The following is a 19,446-nucleotide window of genomic DNA, read 5'->3' on the forward strand; positions in this document are numbered from 1 at the left end:
AGGCTGGGTTAGAGGAAGGTCAGCATGAGGCCTTCTTGTGGCTTCCTTGACCTGCTCATACAATTGTGGGTTGGAATCTTCTTCCTATAGCAGGGATGTGGAACCCTTTTTCAACCTGAGGGACACATTCCCTTCCAAGGTGTGTGTTTGGGGCCAGAGGTAAAGGTGAGCAGAGCAACACATGTAGAGTTTACCATTGTACAGTAGGCCAGTTTCTACGTACGCTCACATACCCCTTTCTAGACAAGCAAGGGGCATTATCAGTTCACAAATACATTCCAGCCAGGCAAAAATATTTGGAGTGAGAATTGCGGTCAGTTAGGGTGAGGCCTGAGGAGAATTCCAAGGGCCAGATAGAGAGGCCTAGAAGGTTGCATTTGGCCCCCAGGCCTGAAGGTTCCCGCTCCTGGCCTAAAGCCTTGAGTGAATCTCTAAGCAGTCCAACAAGTATTTCGTGCAGGGATGGGAACGTGTGGCCCTCCAGATACTGTGGACAACAGCTCCCATCAGCCCCAGCCAACATGGTCAGTGGTCAGGGATGATGGGAACTGTAGTACAACAACAACCGGAGAGCCACAGGTTCTCCATCTTTGATTTAGCGCTTACTGGTTCTTTCCACTGAATAAGATAGGTCAAGCATACAGACCTGTGAGCTGGAGCGTACCAAACTGTCTCTAAAATAATTAGGTGCCACTGTCTAATGGCTTGATAATCATTGTTTCAACACAAGGCTAATTGGATTATCATGTTAATAAGCAACATGATAATGCGGTTCTTATTACTTTGGATAATTTTAATCACTCATTAAAAGACACAGGGCATTATTACCTTGGTAATGAACAGATGCAGTGATATGTCAACAGTTTTCTATATTATTTTACATGTAGTTCATTAAGTAATAAACATTTGAAATGGCTCGGGAGAACTTTGTGACGGCACTGAAAGAGCCAGCAGCACAAGGTTTGGCGGTTTGCAACAATTATGGAATGACAGTTTCTGCCTCGGAGATGGAGTTAAAATTTTACAAATAAATAGATATAAAGTAAAATAAAGCAAACCAAAGGGCATTATAGAGGTATTGTGGCTGTTCTCTGAAAATCATAACAGTTTGTGGTATGCTGGGAAGGGGGAAAAGGGTAGCAGAAGCCAGTCATGTTGACCAGACAATGTTTTGATAACTGAACGCTCAATAGTCTGTTTATTATTTGATCGCTCGCAAAATGTCCATCATTATGATGGGCCGGATGTATGCGGAGTTGGGGGGCACTTTTGGGGGCTACAATTTGTATAGTCTATGAACACCCACAAAGTCTGTGCTGGTGGAGGCTGCACCACCTAATGTCAGAGAGTGTAAGTGAACTTTAATGCAATGCCTTATTCTCCCCCCCCGGACTGAAAGACAGTCATGTATATGGAGGTCACAGAAAGGGTTTGCTAAGCATACCACTGGCATAACCCTGCCATCTACCTTTGGTGACCCTGGTGTCTGATGCGGGGGTAGTGCCCAGGGCCAGCCCCTTGGGTACCAGCCTTCCCTGGGCGCCTCCGCTCCCCCTCCACGATCCATGGAACTTAAGCATCCATGGACCGCAAGACAGGAGCTTCTGCACCGCCCGCCATCCCCCCGTTATCCCCCCGCTTCACCTACCTTTCCATTGTTTTTTGCAGTGCGCGCAGGTTTGCCATCGATCAAGATGGCGGCTGAGGTTTCCCTAAGGGGCTGAAGCCTCTGCTGCCATCTTTGTTGATGGCAGTAATGCTCGCGTGTAGCATGTATGCGTGCCATCAGCAAAGATGGCGGCAGAGGCTTCAGCCCCTTAAGGAAACCTCGGCCGCCATCTTAATTGATGGCAAATCTGCGCGCCACAAAAAACAATGGAAAGGTAGGTAAAGGAGGGGATAGCAGGGGGATGGTGGTCCTGTAGCCTGCTGTAGCTTCAGGGGCCCTCGGGCCAGGGCCCCACCTGGCCACCCTTTAAAACCAGCCCTGGTAGTGCCCACCATCCTCCACAGCCCGTATTCCAAAGTACAGTTTGTTTGCTTTGTCTCACAGAATGCAATGAATGTTTTTAAGAACTGATCTGGCCCCTATCTCCATAGGCCCACTCCTTAATTTTATTCATTTATGTATTTCCAACCTTTAAAGACTGCTTTTCAGCATAGAAGGTCACAAAGTGGTTTAGAGAACAATAAATAAACAATTCATCGGTCAAATAATATATGGTGTTTAAAATAAACCAAAAAAAATCCTTAATTAAAATAAGGTATTAAATACATATTAAAATAAAATAAAGATTTAGAGTACAGTCAAATCTGGTCCATAGCTACTGCTGAAAAATGAGCCCAAATATTAAAGTATAGCAGAGGACAAGCAAAACACACACACACACGTGGAGCAAATGTGGCACTCCTGTTGGTGTGTTTGCGCCATGTTGATCTCCCACTACTTCCTCCCTCTCCCTCCCAGTAACTAACAGTGTCCCCTCTGCCAGGATGCTACCATGGCGGCTCCTTCCCACCTGGCAAGCCACTTCTGCCCAGTTTTATCTAAGTCTAGCTGGAAATGTTCAGCTGCCTGGCTGTCACATCCTTCTCTGTCATGGCCCCTAGACTATAGAATGCCCTTCCCCATGAGGTAAGATCAACCCCCTCTGTTCCCATTTATAGATGGCTGCTGAAGACCCATCTTTTTATTCAAGCATTTGGTTAAATATGTACCCCTTTGTACGGATGTTTTAAAGGATTTTATGGATTTGTTTATGTATGGCTCTTTGTATGTGTTTGTATTTTTTAATTTTGGTATGGTTTTATGTACGCTTTGTATTTTTAAATCTATGTAATCCACCTTGGGACCCACATTCCAGATGAGAGGCGGACAACAACAACAATAATAATTGCCATACATCTGCCCCCTTTTTCTCTGCTGAAGAAGGGGTGGCATTAGGGATGGGGGAGAAATTTGTTCTGTTTGCATTTTAATGCATACCTACATCACCAATCTGACACACCCTTTCCAAAACAATCTGTGAACTGAAATGCAAAAATTCAGAGGAATGAATTCCAAAGGAGAGTTGCATTATGCAACTCTCCTTTAGAATTCACACTTCTCTGACTTTTGTGACATAGTTCTCCAACCAAAACGTGCCCTACAAAAGAACATATGTTAGGGGAAAGTATGCTAAAACACATATTTAGTGAAAATATGATACAAAGATTCATTCTATCAGGGAAAATTGCTTGTTAAAATGTGCATATAAGGGTGGGGGAGAAATTTGATTCAGTTTATATTTAAAGCCAAATCTATCAATTTTGCACTATCCAAAACAACATGAGAACCAACGCACAACCCTCCTTCAAAATTCACACATTTGAATTTTGCGATGTAGTTCTCTAACCAAAGTTTTAAAAAACAGATATATTAGGGGGAAATATGCATAAAAATGAATATATTTATATTTATTTGTTTATTTATTATTTGATTTATATCCCACCCTTCCTCCCAGAAGGACTAATATTTTCATATTAGTGAAATTCACACTAAAACGCTGGAGAATTTTCATGAGGACTTTTAAAAAAATCTACTGCACAAGTGCTGCAGGAATGTGGAGAACTGCATTTAAGATTAAGAAAATGACAAACTCAGAGAACCGAAATCAACAGATCTTTCCATCCTTATGTGCATATTAGGTAATATACCACAAAAGGGGTATATTAGGAGAAATATGAAGGAAAATAACGGTGAATTTTCCTGTGATTTTATTTTTGAAAACTGATGAGAAAATTGAGTGAGATGAACTTAAGACTTAAAAAATGTGGAACGAAAGAAACGAAAATAGACAGATTCTTCAAACCTAGGTGGCATTTTCCCAAACTTTGATCCGCCTAACACAGGATTGGCCAAACAACATCATGTTAATAATCTCTGTTAGTTTTTGCCTTGACTTGGCTCACCTGTGGTGCTATGCCTGAAGCAATTTGCTCTACATGGCCTTTTTCTGATGTAGGCTTGCAGTTGTGTTGCACTGCAGTTTGGATTGGGTAGAACTGTCTGCTGAATCTGTTGGTGAAGGGCTGTAGGTCAATGGTAGAACGTCTGGCGGAAGGTCTCAGGATCTATCCCTGGCATCTCCAGTACTAAACTAGATGGACCAATGACCTGACTCAGGATGAGGCAGCTTCCTATGTTCCTAATGGTGGGCAGTATTAGGGAAGAGACCATAGCTCAGTGGTACGGCACATGCTTTGCATGTAGGTCTCAGTTTTGCTTCCTGGCATCCTCAGGATCAGGTGGCAGGTGATGTGAAAGGCCTCCGCTTGTGGGCAATACAAAACTGGATGGACAATTAGTTGGATGTGTGTTACAAAGCAGCTTCTTTCCTATGCCTTGTAGCTGTGAGTCCAGCTGGTTGGCATTTCTGTCATTTTTAACACTAAAGAAAGATGGAGACATTTTACAAGTTCCCTCATTCCCCTTTGCAACCTTCCTCCCCATCCTTCTGCCTGCCTTTGGGGAGATCTTTTTTCTTCTTCAAATAGATCACCTATATATAAATTGCACAGCACAAACCAGCATTATCCTGGGAGCCTGTGCATCAAAATGCAATTTTTCAAAGTGGGCTTTTCTTTTTTGGTGGGGGCATCTTCCTCTCTATTGCCCAGGCTATTTTTCATGTCATGTTCAAATGGGATCTGGGTCTATGCGGAATGAGAGTCGGGGAAACCTCAGCATATTTCTTGTGATGAGTCCCTTTGCTGCAAAGGGCTTCTCCATGGGCCTTGCTCTTTGGTACTTCATCATGCCAGTAATGCTGAGGCTGCGTAATACCCAACCAAGCACTGTCAGCTCTGATGAAGTGGTCTGTAGCTTCAGTTGTAACAAAGCTATTTTTCTACTCCTTCTTGTTGTTATTGTGGTAAAGAACGCCGTCTCTTGCATCCCATTGTGACAGCATGCAACAGCCATGGAGAATGTGTGCTGGTTTAATATATTGAGATCTACCTGGGAGAGTCCTTTAGAAGCTTTGCTTGGAGAAAAAACAAAACAATATACAGTCTTATATTAGTATGGTATTTGGGTTTGGGGCTTAATTCATTTGCAGAGAATGATGCAACGTAGGTTATATTGAGTGGACTGTCTGTTGCTCTCGTGTGTTAATTAATACTGTTGAGGATGGGTGCTGGCTGCTTGCTTTCCTATTGCTGAAGAGAGGCAACTGTGTGCAAATGAAAGATGGTACAATAGAAGCATTATTTTCTACAGAGAAGCATCACGGTTTATGCAGTGAAACTTTATTTCACATGCACAGGTTTTGCAGGCTTTCCCTTCCCTTTTCTTTTTTTGGCAGTGCTTCAGAAATCTGTAAAACCTGTTTCCGAAAACTCAAGACATAAAAAGAAAAAATGTGCAAATGTACCACTTTAAAACTCTTGAAAATTATTAGTTGTCCCTTAGTTACAGAGGCCAGAATGGCCTCAAGTAGAAGTTGGGCATTTAGTGTTGCTGGTCCCATGCTGTGGGACACTCTTTCAGCACAGAATTGGCAGGCCTCCTCACTTTTGACTTTCAGGTACCTCTTGAAGACTTTTTTGTGTTGACAGGCCTTTGGAGCTGTTTAATTTTTGATTAGCCAGTTCCCTTAATGATTATCTGTATTTATTTTTGTTGTTTAAATGATGTTTTACGTTAGTTTCCCCTGTGTAGAGAGTTTTTGTTGTAAGGAACCATTCAATTATGTAGCCTGTCAGGCCTGCCATTAGCACCCATAATCCTAGGGCAATTGCCAGGGACCCAGTGCCCTAGCGCCCCCCCAATACTAACATATGCTCTGAGCTTCCCCCACATTGGGCAGCCTCCATTTAAATTCCCCACAATGCTATGGAGTGACTCTATGCTGAATGTTCTGGGGCGTTGTGAGAAATGTGGCGAGACATACCTTTGACCTGGTCTTTGTGGATTGGTAATAATCCATTGATTGGGGCGGGGGGCTTGTTGTGAGTCCATTGTCACAGAGAGACCATTCCCTAGTGAGGTTTAGGTTGAACGTGGCTATTTCATGCTGCAGAGATGGGAGACCTATTGGGATGGTCTGCCCTTGGAGACTTATGGAATCTGATGGCTTCCTGAATGCTCTGGGGATTTTTATGGCCGACATGACTGGCACTCCTGTTGAGGCTCTCACCACATTGTGAAATGGTGACAAGCATAGAGTCATCAACATGATCACTCCGGAATGCCCTTGCTGTGACTGTGGAGTACATAGGTCACCTTAGCATTTTAGTGACCTGCATGTGATGAAACTGCATGCAGTGCTAGAGCACACAAAATTGACTCAACCAAGGGGGTAAGACAAAGCTATTTACTAGCTCCCTTTTTGTTCAGTATATATATGAATGACGTCATTGACCAACTAGCTGATAAATCCAACTTTCCTGTAGCTGTAGGTCCATGGAAATGGAATATACTGCTATGTGCAGACAATATGGTCCTCTTATCCCAGACACAAATTGGTAGGAAGAGATTGTTGAAAACATTTGGGGAAATATCTTATAAGGAACAGTTATGCATAAATTATGCTAAGACCAAAGTTATGGTATTTGGCAACCGTGTGATTAAACATAAATCGCTATTAGTTGGTCACCAACTGGAACAGTCTAATAGATTTAACTATTTGGGGATTTGTTTTTCTCAAAATGGCTCATGGAACAGTCACCAGCAAACTAACAAACAAAAAGTTCAAAGTTCAATGCACTTGGTGTTAAAATTTGCCAGAGTGAAGGGTGGGAATCTTGTGTTGCCAGCTCTAAGAAGTTTTGCTGCTAAGGTAATTCCTCAGATGACATATGGGATGGAGATTTGGGGTTTTCTGGAGCCAAGGCAGTTGGACTTAGTACAGAATGAATGCATTCGTATTTTATTGGGTCTCCCATCAGGAACACCCATGGTCTATTTGTGGACAGAAGTGAGAGTAATACTGATTTTATATTTTATTTTGAGGGTTATTTTCTTTCTAAAGTATTTGGCAAATGAACCGGTCAAACAATGTATAGCAGAGCAGTCACATTCATCTTCTCAGAATACTGGATTGCTAATAGTAAATTATTACTGAGGAAATATGGATTCTACTCAAAGGCCCTTTTTGCCATTCAAATTCAATCTAGCTGATGCAATATTAAAGCACAGCTCCAAGATCTGTTTGTAGGACAGGATATGGATGCAATTATTTTATCCAGTTTTTCTATTGCTTTTCCCCATTTTAAAATTACACCATGGGGAAGAGAAATATTTATCCAAGCTAAATCTACCTTATTCTTGCAAAGCGTTTACAGCCCTGAGTTTTCAGACAATGAAGTCTAATTTCTTGGAAGGGAGATTTAAGAAAATCCCTAGAGTGCAGCATTTCTGCATCTGCATCAGCCATTGGGTAAAGGACACCATACACTTTAAGTTATATTGTAAACTGTATGAAACACCTTGGCAAAAACACTTAGAGAAACCTGGGCACTAGGTCTGTGCATAGACCTCCCTATCCACCCCATGGCTCTAATCTGGATCAGGCCTGCCCTTCCTGTGTCAACCCAGGGATCACCCATGCTGGCTTGGAGACACTTCTGAATAAGTTTGGGGGCAAGGCTCATGTTTAATTAAGGTAAATTTTTTTAATTGATTAAAATAAGATGAGGCGGGGGAAGGAGATGTTGCATCTCCTTCCCTCCCCCCAACTGAGAGCACAGATCCTGATGTATGCTGTTGTGCAAAACATTTTGCAAAATAGCATCCACCAGGATCATCCCCCTAGCTCTTGGGTGTCGGGAGCAATCCTGAAGGAAAGCCCCTTACAAAACAGCATGCGCACCACCAAAGGATCACTGCCTCTGCTCATCAGACAGGCAGGAGAACATCAGCGGCCTCTTCTAACTGCCTGATGCCCCACCCCCTGACAGCCCCAGGTCACTCTGGGTAATCAAATCTGACCCATGGTGATCCATAGCTCTCAGAATCCAACTTGGATGAGGCCCAGAAAATATCTGAATTTTGGGCCTCAGCCAAATCTGGTGAACAGTCCTAGATCCTACACTTAGTGATATGATAAGATCAAATATTTGCTGTCCAGTATGGAGAGGCTTGTAATGTTTAATAAGCAAAATTCACAGTGAAGGCTGCTGTGCATGTGGCCAGTCTTGAGATTTAAGATATTTCTCCTTTTTTAAAATTGTTGTATTTGATAGGTTTTTAAGCTTATGTGTAATTAATGTTTATTTGTGTCTTTATTTGGCTACAACCTGTACATGGTTTCCTCATCAATAACTTTGGAAATCTGGCTAGAGTGTAGATGGTGTAAATTTTGGTATGAACCTGACTGAACATGTGTGAGGTTCCATTACTGCACCTACCACATGGTGGTGGTGGCAGCGGCAAAGAAAGTGTACTTCTCTACCACCACTGTGCTCCCAAGAAGCCATCGGGCAGAGCTTTTCTAAGGGGCAGATGGGCTTTTGTCATCTGGCCAAGAAAGTGTTGCTCTGATATCCTCAGCAGTCTGCTATAACAACATCATTGGGAGGCACTTTAGGGACAAATTCACTCAAATTAGGACAAAGTTGGATGCCACAGTTAGAGTAACTCCAGTGGAGTCATCCAATGCACTGCCTGTTCCATGTGCACTGGATATTTTATTTATTTATTTATTTGTTTCATTTATAAACCGCCCATAGTGAGTAGCTCTCTGGGCGGTGTACAAAAAAGTTAAAATACAAAATATCACAATAAAACCAGCCTACAAACAAGGAACACAAGCAGCAACAAAGAAAGTAGAAAATTTAAAATTATAACATTAAACGCTTAAAATGCCTGGGAGCATAGCCAGGTCTTAACCTGGCGCTGGAAAGATAGAAGCGTAGGCGCCAGGCGTACTTCTTCGGGGAGGCTGTTCCACAGTTTGGGGGCCACTACAGAAAAGGCCCTAGATATAGTAACTGTCCTCCGGGCTTCCCGATGGGTTGGTACCTGGAGGAGGGCCTTAGATGCTGAGCGAAGTGACCGGGTAGGTTCATAGAGGGAGAGGCATTCCACAAGATATTGCAGTCCCACGCCGTGTAAGGCTTTATAGGTCGAAACCAGCACCTTGAATCTGGCTCGGAAACAGATGGGTAGCCAGTGCAAACGGGCCAGGACAGGTGTTATATGCTCTGACCGGCTGGTCCTCATCAGCAGTCTGGCTGCTGTGTTTTGCACCAGCTGGAGCTTCCGAACTGTCTTCAAGGGCAGCCCTATGTAGAGCGCATTACAGTAATCCAGCCTAGAAGTTACCAGAGCATGAACAACTGAGGCGAGGTCATCCCTGTCCAGATAGGGGCGTAGCTGGGCTACCAGCCGAGGGTGGTAGAACGCGTTCCTTGCCACCGAGGCCACTTGCACCTCAAGAGACAAGGAAGGATCGAAAAGAACCCCCAGACTACGAACCTGTTCCTTCAAGGGGAGTGTAACCCCATCTAGAACAGGGTAAACATCCACCATCTGGGCAGGGAAGGCATTCACCAACAGTGTCTCAGTCTTGTCTGGATTGAGTCTCAGTTTATTAGCTCTCATCCAGTCCATTATCGCGGTCAGGCAATGGTTCAGCACATCCACAGACTCACCTGCAGAAGATGAAAAGGAGAACTAGAGCTGCGTGTCATCAGCGTACTGGTGACAACGCACTCCAAACTCCTGATGACGGCACCCAGAGGCTGCATGTAGATGTTGAAAAGCATGGGGGACAAAACCGAACCCTGCGGGACCCCGCATTGGAGAACCCACGGTGTCGAGCAATGTTCCCCAAGTACTACCTTCTGGCGACGATCCGCCAAGTAGGAGCGGAACCACTGCCAGGCAGTGCCTCCAACTCCCAACCCCGCGAGTCTCCCCAGAAGGATACCATGGTCGATGGCATCAAATGCCGCTGAGAGATCAAGGAGAACCAACAGAGTCACACTCTCTCTGTCCCTCTCCCGACAGAGGTCATCGTACAGGGCGACCAAGGCTGTTTCAGTGCCAAAACCAGGCCTAAAACCGGATTGAAACGGATCCAGATAATCGGTCTCATCCAAGAGCACCTGGAGCTGACCGGCAACCACCCGCTCCAGAACCTTGCCCAAAAAGGGGACATTCGCCACCGGTCTATAATTGTTCAAGTTATCTGGGTCTAAGGAAGGTTTCTTTAAAAGAGGTCTCACTACTGCCTCCTTGAGGCTGCTAGGGACTACTCCCTCACTCAAGGAGGCATTTATCACTTCCTTGGCCCAGCCGGTGGTACCAGTCCTGCTAGCCTTCACTAGCCAAGATGGACAAGGATCTAGAGCAGAATACTGATATATTTCAATTATAGCTGCCTGAGGATGTGGACAAGCTGCTTGAAGAAGTGCGGCTGACCATTGGCCCCCTTGACCCTTGCCCATCTTGGCTTCTTAAAACTAGCTATAGGGGAATTACTGGGTGGGTCCAGGGAGTGTTCAATGCTTCACTGGAAAAGGGGGATGTACCATCCACCCTGCAGGAGGCAGTGGTGCATCCTTAATGGAGAATTTTTATATATCCACACATATAAACATAGATATTAGAAAGTATATATTTAAGAAAGATAAGACAAATAAAAAGGAACTAAGCAAAAGACCCACAGGCTTTTGAAGACCCCTAAAATCCAGTCTCACAGAGAACCCTGAATCCTAGCATTAAAATCAGGCCTGTGAGCCTCTGGGGCTGGCCAGAATCCCCCAGTGCCTTTCTTACTGTGCGGTCTCCAGTCATAGTCCAGTACTTTTAATCATAACCCTTTCTCTATAGCCATGCATTTTCTTTTAGGAATGGGATTTCTGAGAAAATATAAGGAATGAGAACCCCTGTAGCAAATTAATAGAACTGTGCTGCTCATGAACTTCCAATCACCCTAGAGATGAGCCAAACCCAACCTGGTATCGTTAAAGAACATGTTGTAATATCTCCAGGTGTACCTGGGTTAGCCTGGCTGATCAGGAACAATGGAATTATAGAAAGTACTGGGTATGCATGAAAGCCCACTCACAATAGAAGAAGGTAGTGTATGGTAGTAACTGATTTCAACTGGCCTGGAAGAGCATTAGTCAAGGGGGACAGCAGAACAATTGTGATATTAGTAAGACAGACAGAATATTGGAATAAGAAGTATATTAAGACAATGACAAATTACCTGTACATGTGTTCATGTAACTATAGAGTAGAATTACCTAATGTTTTCTGATTGGTTTGGAAAGACTGCAGAGAGGAGGAACTGTTGTGTTATGTGGGAAGGAACTTGTGGGATTGGTGAACTAATGTCACATGCTACACTTAGTACTGTATAAAAGAACCATGCAGACAGTGCCTCAGTGTAGTCCTCACCAGACACTCTGGGAGGCTGACCCTGCGTATGCTTGTAAAGAATAAAGGCCTACCTTTTTGCTTCAAGCCTGTGTCTACAAATTTCTTCAGGGGCCCCCAGTTCTTGAAGAGAGTCCCAAGGACCCTCTAAAATTCCCCAACATCCTCTCCTTAACAGGACCTCTCTGGACCCAGAAGTATTAAATAACTATCACCCAGTGGCAAATATCCCCCTTTGGAGCAAGGTGCTCAATAGAGTGGTGGCAGTCCAGCTTCTGGCATGCTTGGAAGAGATTCAGCATCTGGATCCATTTCAGTTTGGCCTCAGATCTGGACATGGCACTGAAATGGCCTTGGTCGCCCTGTGTAATGACATTTGTTAGGAGAAAGATAGGGGGAGTGCGGCCCTGCTTAACCTTCTTAACCTTTTGATATCATTGACCACAGTATCTTTCTGGAACTGCTCAGGGAGGTGGGGCTTGGGGGCACTGTATTTCAGAAGTTCTGCTGCTACCGCTGGGGCCATTTCCAGAAAGTAGGTATGGGGGAAGCACTGTTTGATACCATGGGAGTTCCTGTGGTGTCCCACAGGGTTCCATCTCATCCCCCACATCTATATGAAGCCACTGGGAGCTATCATCAAGAGTCAAGTGTCATCCTATGCAGATGACAGCCAGCTCTATCTCTCTGTTCCATCTGAATCAGGGGAGGTGGTTGAGGTGCTAGACAGGTGTTTGGAAGCTATTATTGGCTGGATGTGGGCCAATACATTGAAACGGAATCCTGAAAAGACAGAGGTGTTCCAAATTCTCAAATCCACGAGGTGGGGAGTTGGCTTCTCCCGGATGTGGGTGCACTCCTCTGGAAAGAGCAGGTTCATAGCTTGGGGTACTGCTGGATCCAACATTGCCACTTGAACCCAGGCGGCTTCAGTGGCTTGGAGTGCCTATGTCCAGCTCTGACTGGTTTCACAGCTATGGCCCCTTTTGGACAGAGATGACTTGGCCATGGAACTCCATGCTCTGGTGACCTCCACATTGGATTATAGCAATGCACTCTATTTGGGGCTACCCTTCGAAGATGACTCAGAAACTTCAGCAGCAGTAGCCGTATTACTGGCTGGGGTTGCCTTTAGAACTCATATAACCTCTGTTCTAAAACAGCTGCATTGATTGACAGTTCATTTCCGGCCCCACTTCAAGCTCTTCATGAAAGCGTTTAACACCCCCAGTGAATTGGGCCCCAAACATCTGAAAGACTGCCTTCTTCCCTACAGATCCTCTCTGATGTTAAGATCTGTCAAGAGGGGCCTATTGGTAGTTGGTATAGTTTTCAGTGAATGCTGAAGATGCACCTCTTCACCCTGGCCTTTGTCACCTGAGATGTTTGTTGTCAGGTCCCACCCCACTGTTTTGTTTTAACAAAAACTTGCTTTAACTGTTTTAAATGCTGATTTTTAAATGGTTGTAACCTGCCTTATGACCTGCTGATGAAGGGTGGGTAATCATCATCATCATCATCAATTTAGCAGCTTCCAGACACTTTTGGAATGTGCTACCATTCAAGATTTGATCCTGGATGAGCATGCTGACCTGGCTTATATCACAGAGACCTGGTTGGATGAAGCTGGGGGGTTAATCTCTCCCAGCTTTGCCCACCAGGTTTCTATGTGCAACAGCAGGCGAGACCTGGGGGACAGGGAGGTGGAGTTGCAGTGATCTATTGTGATACCATCTTCCTGACCAGGTGCCCTCTCCCACAGTCTTCAGGGTTTGAATGTGTATATTTGAAGTTGGGTGGCCGGGACAGAATAGGGATTCTGTTGGTGTACCGCCCACCCCGCTGCTCAACAGTCTCCCTTCCTGAGCTAGCCAGGGTGGTCTTGGGGTTGGTGTTGGAGTCCCCATGGCTTGTGGTGTTGGGTGACTTAAACATCCACACCAAGACCGCTCTGTCGGGAGTGGCTCAGGACTTCATGGCCTCCATGACAACCATGGGTCTGTCCCAAGTATTATCTGGCCCCACTCATGCCGCTGGCCAAACTTTTGACCTTGTTTTCTGTGTGGGTTGGGATGATGGTGATCTTGGTGTGGAGGAACTCTCTGTAGTACCATTGTCATGGACAGATCACTACCTGGTTGGGTTTAGACTCACTGGGACTCAGAACCTCTGCAGGGGTGGGGGACCGATTAGGATGGTCCACCCCAGGAGACTGATGGATCCAGATGGTTTCCTGATGGCTCTTGGGGATTTTCCTGTCACCTCGGCAGGCGATTCTGACGAAGGCCTGGTTGACCTCTGGAATGGGGAAATGGCCAGGGCGGTGGACACGATCACCCTGGAGCGTCCCCTCTCATGGAGTGGAGCCAAACCAGCTCCTTGGTTTACCAGGGAGCTGGTGGCGATGAAACAAATAAGACGGGGAGTAGAGCAACATTGGCGGAAGACTTGGAATGAGTCTGACAGAACACGGGCTAGAGCCTATTTGAAGGCCTACTCCATGGCAGTGCGGGCAAAGAAGAAACTTTTCTTTTCTGCCACCATTGCGTCTGCTGGGAGCCATCCAGCAGAGCTGTTTCGAGTGGTCAGGGGTCTTTTACATTCAGGCCCCCAAGAGGGTAATATAGACCACTCAACAGCCCGCTGTCAAGAATCTGCACGGCACTTTGCAGATAAAGTCACTCAGATTTGCTCCAACTTGGATGCTAAAATTGATACAGTCTCAAGGGATGTAACTTTGGCTCCTGCTTGTCCAATAACAATGGATTCTTTTCAATTTGTACTGCCCGAGGATGTGGACAAGATCCTTGGAGAGGCGAGAGCCACCACATGTTTGCTAGACCCTTGCCTTTCCTGGCTCATTAAGAGTGCCAAAGGGGGACTGGCCGACTGGGTGAGGGGAGTGGTAAATGCCTCTTTACAACAAGGCAGAATTCCAATGTGCCTAAAAGAGGCAGTTGTAACATCTTTGCTGAAAAAGCCCTCCCTGGATCCCTCTATAATGGGTAATTATCGGCCAGTCTCCAACATTCCATTTCTGGGTAAGGTAACAGAGCGTGTGGTGGCTGCCCAGCTCCAGAGATTCTTGGATGAAATGGATTATCTTGACCCATTTCAGTCTGGTTTCAGGCCCAGCTACGGGACAGAGATGGCTTTGATCGCCTTGGTGGATGACCTATGCAGAGAGCTGGATAGGGGGAGTGTGTCCCTGTTGGTTCTGCTGGATCTCTCAGTGGCTTTCAATACCATCGACCATGGTATCCTTCTGGGCTGCCTTGCCAGGATGGGACTTGGGGGCACTGTGTTGCGGTGGCTCGGCTCCTTCCTGGAGGGATGAACCCAGAAGGTGGTGCTGGGGGATTCCTGTTCGACTCCTTGGCCATTGACATATGGGTTCCCTCAGGGTTCAGTTTTGTCCCCCATGTTATTTAACATCTACATGTAACCGCTGGGTGAGGTTGTCCGGGGGTTTGGGGTTTGGTGTCATCAGTATGCAGATGACACCCAACTCTATTTCTCCTTTCCACCTAAAGCCAAGGAAGATGTCCTGGTCCTAAAGCGGTGCCTGGCATCAGTGATGGACTGGATGAGGATGAACAAATTGAAATTAAATCCAGACAAGACAGAGGTGCTCCTTGTTAGTCGAAAGGCAAATCAGGAATAGGGATTCAGCCAGTGCTGGATGGGGTTACACTCCCCCTGAAGACACAGGTTCGCAGTTTTGGTGTGCTCCTGGACTCAGCTTTGAACTTGGAGGCCCAGGTCTTTGCAGTGGCCAGGAGTGCTTTTGCCCAGCTAAGACTGGTGCGCCAGCTACGCCCGTTCCTGGAGACACCTGATTTGACTATGGTGATGCATGCCTTAGTTACATCCCGTTTAGATTACTGTAACACGCTCTACATGGGGCTGCCTTTGAAGACTGTTCAGAAACTTAAACTGGTACAAAGAGCTGCAACCAGAGTGCTAACTGGGGCTGGCTACAGGGACCATACAACCCCCTTGTTATGACAGCTCCACTGGCTGCCAGTTTGTTTCCGGTCACAATTCAAAGTGCTGGTTTTGACCTATAAAGCACTACACGGCCTAGGTCCAGGCTATTTGTCAGACAGTATCTCCCTATATGAGCCTGCCCGGGCATTGAGATCCTCAGGAGAGGCCCTTCTCTCAGTCCCATCACCTTCGCAAGCGTGATTGGCGGGGACGTGAGATAGGGCCTTCTCGGTGGCTGCCCCCAGGTTCTGGAACTCTCTTCCTAGGGAAGCACAAATAGCCCCTTCCTTGCTATCCTTCCATCGGCAGGCAAAGACTTTTTTATTCTGACAGGCTTTTGGACTAGAAGATGTTTAAGATAGGGCCTCATAAGGTCTGTTGTATTGTTCTATGGTCCTATTCTTAATGTTTTAAATTGTCTTAGTATTTTGAGTGTATGTTTCATGGTTTTAATATCGCGAATAGTTTAATTCTATTTTAATTGTTTATTTTTGTATGTTTTTTTAACCTATGTGTAGTTTTTTATTTGTAAGTCATCCTGAGTTCCAGTTTTGGAAAAAGGGTGGGGTAAAAATAAAGATTCATTCATTCATTCATACCACATAAGCCTGAGGGATGATTTAACATAAGAGGGAGCTTACTACTGGGCTCTTTGCCCAAGGCTCACTCAGATATGGAGCTAGATTGCAATTTCCTATCTGGATTATGAATGAGTAGAACGGACCTAGGAAGGCTTTAATTTGGGAAGAGTCCTTGTGGAGGTTCACCATGACAAGTTCACCATGGTAACTTCTGACGAAAAGTGAGTCAAGACCATATGTATTGGTCTATTGAAGATGCTATCCAATTCTATTAAAAATCAACAATGCTTTTTTGCCTCTCATTCCAGTGAGATGTTAGATTGTGCTTTGAATTTTAAAAAATGGTAAGACAAAGTTTGTGCTTTTAATTCATCACTCAGCTGGCATGTTGATCAAATCTGCAATTTCTGTGATAGCTCTGTCCTCTAAATAGGTTTAATGGACTAAGCTACCTTAATAATCATTGAACGGATGATATTTTTATGTCTACGTGAGTCATTCATTTGGCATGAATATTTTACATTTTATTATGTATAATGTATAATGAAAAGCAACATTTATGAACATTTCTGGCACTGTTTATACACACGTCTGCTGGCTTCATTTGTATGCTTAAAAAGCTGGTTGATATTAATGACATTTTTTTGCCGGATGTTTCCACATTTGCTCTCTTATCATTGTCTGCAGTCTGTTGGCACTTGTGTTTGTAGACTCATTACTTCTCCTAGAGTTACAAAACAACAGTAATGGCCTTTTGCTCATTTGCATTTAAAGTTAAACCTCTATGAAAGACCTAGACACCAAGGACCAAAAACATGGCAAGACTGTAGTTTTCCTGGCTAGCTGGTATACGTCATTGAGGCTTCTGGCTAGGCACTGCTAGAAGCAAGATGCTCAGTGGTGCTGTCAGAACAGGACTTTAGGGCAGAAGTCCAGGGCCCCACTCAACAGAATGAGCTGGTGTGCCCCCAAATGCAGTAAATGATCATCAAATGATCCGTCTGATGACTGGAGTGGGGACGATTTACATGTATCTGTTTTTTCCTGCTGCCACGATCATTTGTGGAGGTCTTGGGGCAGGGGGCGGATCATCCAGCCCCTGGGTTGAGGATTAGGCATCCCTACTGTAAGGGAATGTGTGGTCATAGTGGTGATGATGGTTGTATTGAAAAAGCCTGTGGCAGTGATTGGTTGAGCTTTCCTATTCTCAAAAGTTGGCAGGGTTAGGAACATAGGAAGCTGCCTTATACTGAGTCAGACCATTGATCTATCTAGCTCAGTATTGTCTGCACTGACTCGCAGCGGCTCTCCAGGTTTCAGGTAAGGAATCTTTCCCAGCCCTACCTGGACATGCCAGGGATTGAACCTGGGACCTTGTGCATGCAAAGCAGATGCTTGTCCCCATCAGCAACTGGCAGAACAGAAGCATGGACTAGGCCAAGGGAAGCAAAATGCCCAGGACAGGAGGGCTGGAAGAAGAGATGGAAGGGGGAAAGAGAAAGGAAAGGTGAACCATGTCTCCTACTTTACAAAGGCCACTTCTCTTGTTAAAGGGTTGTTTGGTCTAAGCCTGGTTTAAAGGTAAAGAAGCATCAGAAGGGGGAGGCCTTGAATTAGCCCATCACTCGCTTAGCACCTAGATCAGCCTTTCCCAACCGGTGTGCCTCCAGATGTTGTTGGACCACAACTCCCATCAGCCTCAGCCATGCTGGCTGAGGCTGATGGGAGTTGTGGTCCAACAACATCTGGAGGCACACCGGTTGGGAAAGGCTGACCTAGATGTTGGAAGTGCTGGGATGTAATTCAGCTTGCTGGTGGATTTGCATGAGGAAAGGTAGATAGAGAGGGGACCTCCATGCTTCCTAGACTGTTTCTCTGACCTAATCTGTGCTGACCTTCCTCCAGGCGCTAGACTGATATTCTTAGGGTTGCTGACTTCATTTTCCCCTTCATCTTCAACCCACCTAGGGACAGGAGACATTTTTCTTTTGTCTTTCTCTCCTGCAGAGAGCAAGCATGTCTCTTTGCATCTCCACCTTTAGTTAGCTAGAAATAGGATCTTTCCTATCCAGTATGTATTTCCTCCAATAAAGGTAAGCTTTTTTTTGTTTTCCTAAAGCCAGAATCTCCATGTGATTATATCCAGGGCAAAGTGTGCTCCTTCACCAGGGATCCTGTTACTGTTCAGCTTCTGCCAACATTCAACTCCAGTGCTTACACTAGACACCAGACTGAGCTGGCACACAGGTCACCTGGTCACAGTCTTCCCTGCTTTGCTGAGATGTATTGTACAGTAGGGCCCCGCTTACCAGTGCTTCGCTTCCCAGCGTTCCACTAATGTGGTGGCTTTGATTTCACCTTTTTAAAGCCAATTTTGCCATTTTGTGACATTTTGTGACATTTTGCGACATTTTTGCGTCATTTTCGCGTGACGGCACCATTATATTCAATGGGGTCCCACTTTACGGTGATTTCCACTTTACAACGGGGGTCCGGAACGGAACCCTCCATATAAGTGGGGCCCACCTGTATTTCTTTTTAAATTGGCTCAGTCTGGTGCTGGCTGCCCATTTGCTACCAGGCCAAGTTCAAGGTTCTAGTTTTGGTGTACAAAGCCCTATACAGCTGGGACCAGGATACCTAAAATACCGTCTTATCCCTTATATACCCAGTCGATCACTGCGCTCTGCAGGTGAGGGCCTCCTGCAGATACGATCTTATCAGGAGGTCCGTTCTGCACAATATAGGAAACAGACCTTTAGTGTGGCGTCATCTACCCTGTGGAATTCCCTCCACTTGAATATTAGGCAGGCGCCATCTCTGTTATCTTTTTGGCGTCTATTGAAGACTTTCCTCTTTCAACAAGCCTTTTAAGTTGAGACCTTATCCCAGTCTGCGCCTGTGTTAGAATTGCTTTTTAATATGTTCTTAAACCTTCTTTTGTAAAAATGTTTTTAATCTTAGATGTTTTGGAAGCTTTTTTAAGTAACGTCTTTGAACATGTTGTGTTTTAATGTGTTTTAAAGTTTGTTTTCATGATGTTTTAATGTTTTTAGTGCTTTTGTTTGCTATCCTGGGCTCCTGCTGGAGGAAGGGCAGGATATAAATATACTACTACTAATACTACTACTAGCAATTATTTCTAATCTTTCATCTGTACATATACATTTGCATATGCAAAGTTCATGCAAATGTGTGTCCTCTTGCTCTCATTTTTTGGGGGGTGAGGTGTAAGCTGCCACCCTAAAGGAAAGAAGAATTTGTAAGGCAAACTGAGAGAAAGAATGGACAGAGATGAGAAGCACATTTGACTGGGAGCTGCAGAAATGACATGCTCTGTAATGCAGATGATACTTTAAAGTGCCTGTCACTTAATGATGTCCCAGTGTGCACAATCCTTCCTCTGTTCCAGGGGATTGAGCTATATGACCTTCAGGTGCCTCCCAGCCCTACAGTCCAATGCTTACATGATTGAAAACATGTTTCCACCTAGTCCAGTTCACA

The 19,446-nt window shown here is 45.1% G+C and overlaps 1 pseudogene; it reads left to right on the forward strand.

Moving 5' to 3' along the window:
- Positions 1-4,697: 4,697 nt before the first annotated feature.
- The window catches only part of LOC133386511 (formin-like protein), a 126,555-nt pseudogene continuing 111,806 nt past the window's right edge, over positions 4,698-19,446 (forward strand).

This window comes from Rhineura floridana, chromosome 6 (assembly GCF_030035675.1).
Source record: "Rhineura floridana isolate rRhiFlo1 chromosome 6, rRhiFlo1.hap2, whole genome shotgun sequence".
Classification (NCBI taxonomy): Eukaryota; Metazoa; Chordata; class Lepidosauria; order Squamata; family Rhineuridae; genus Rhineura; species Rhineura floridana.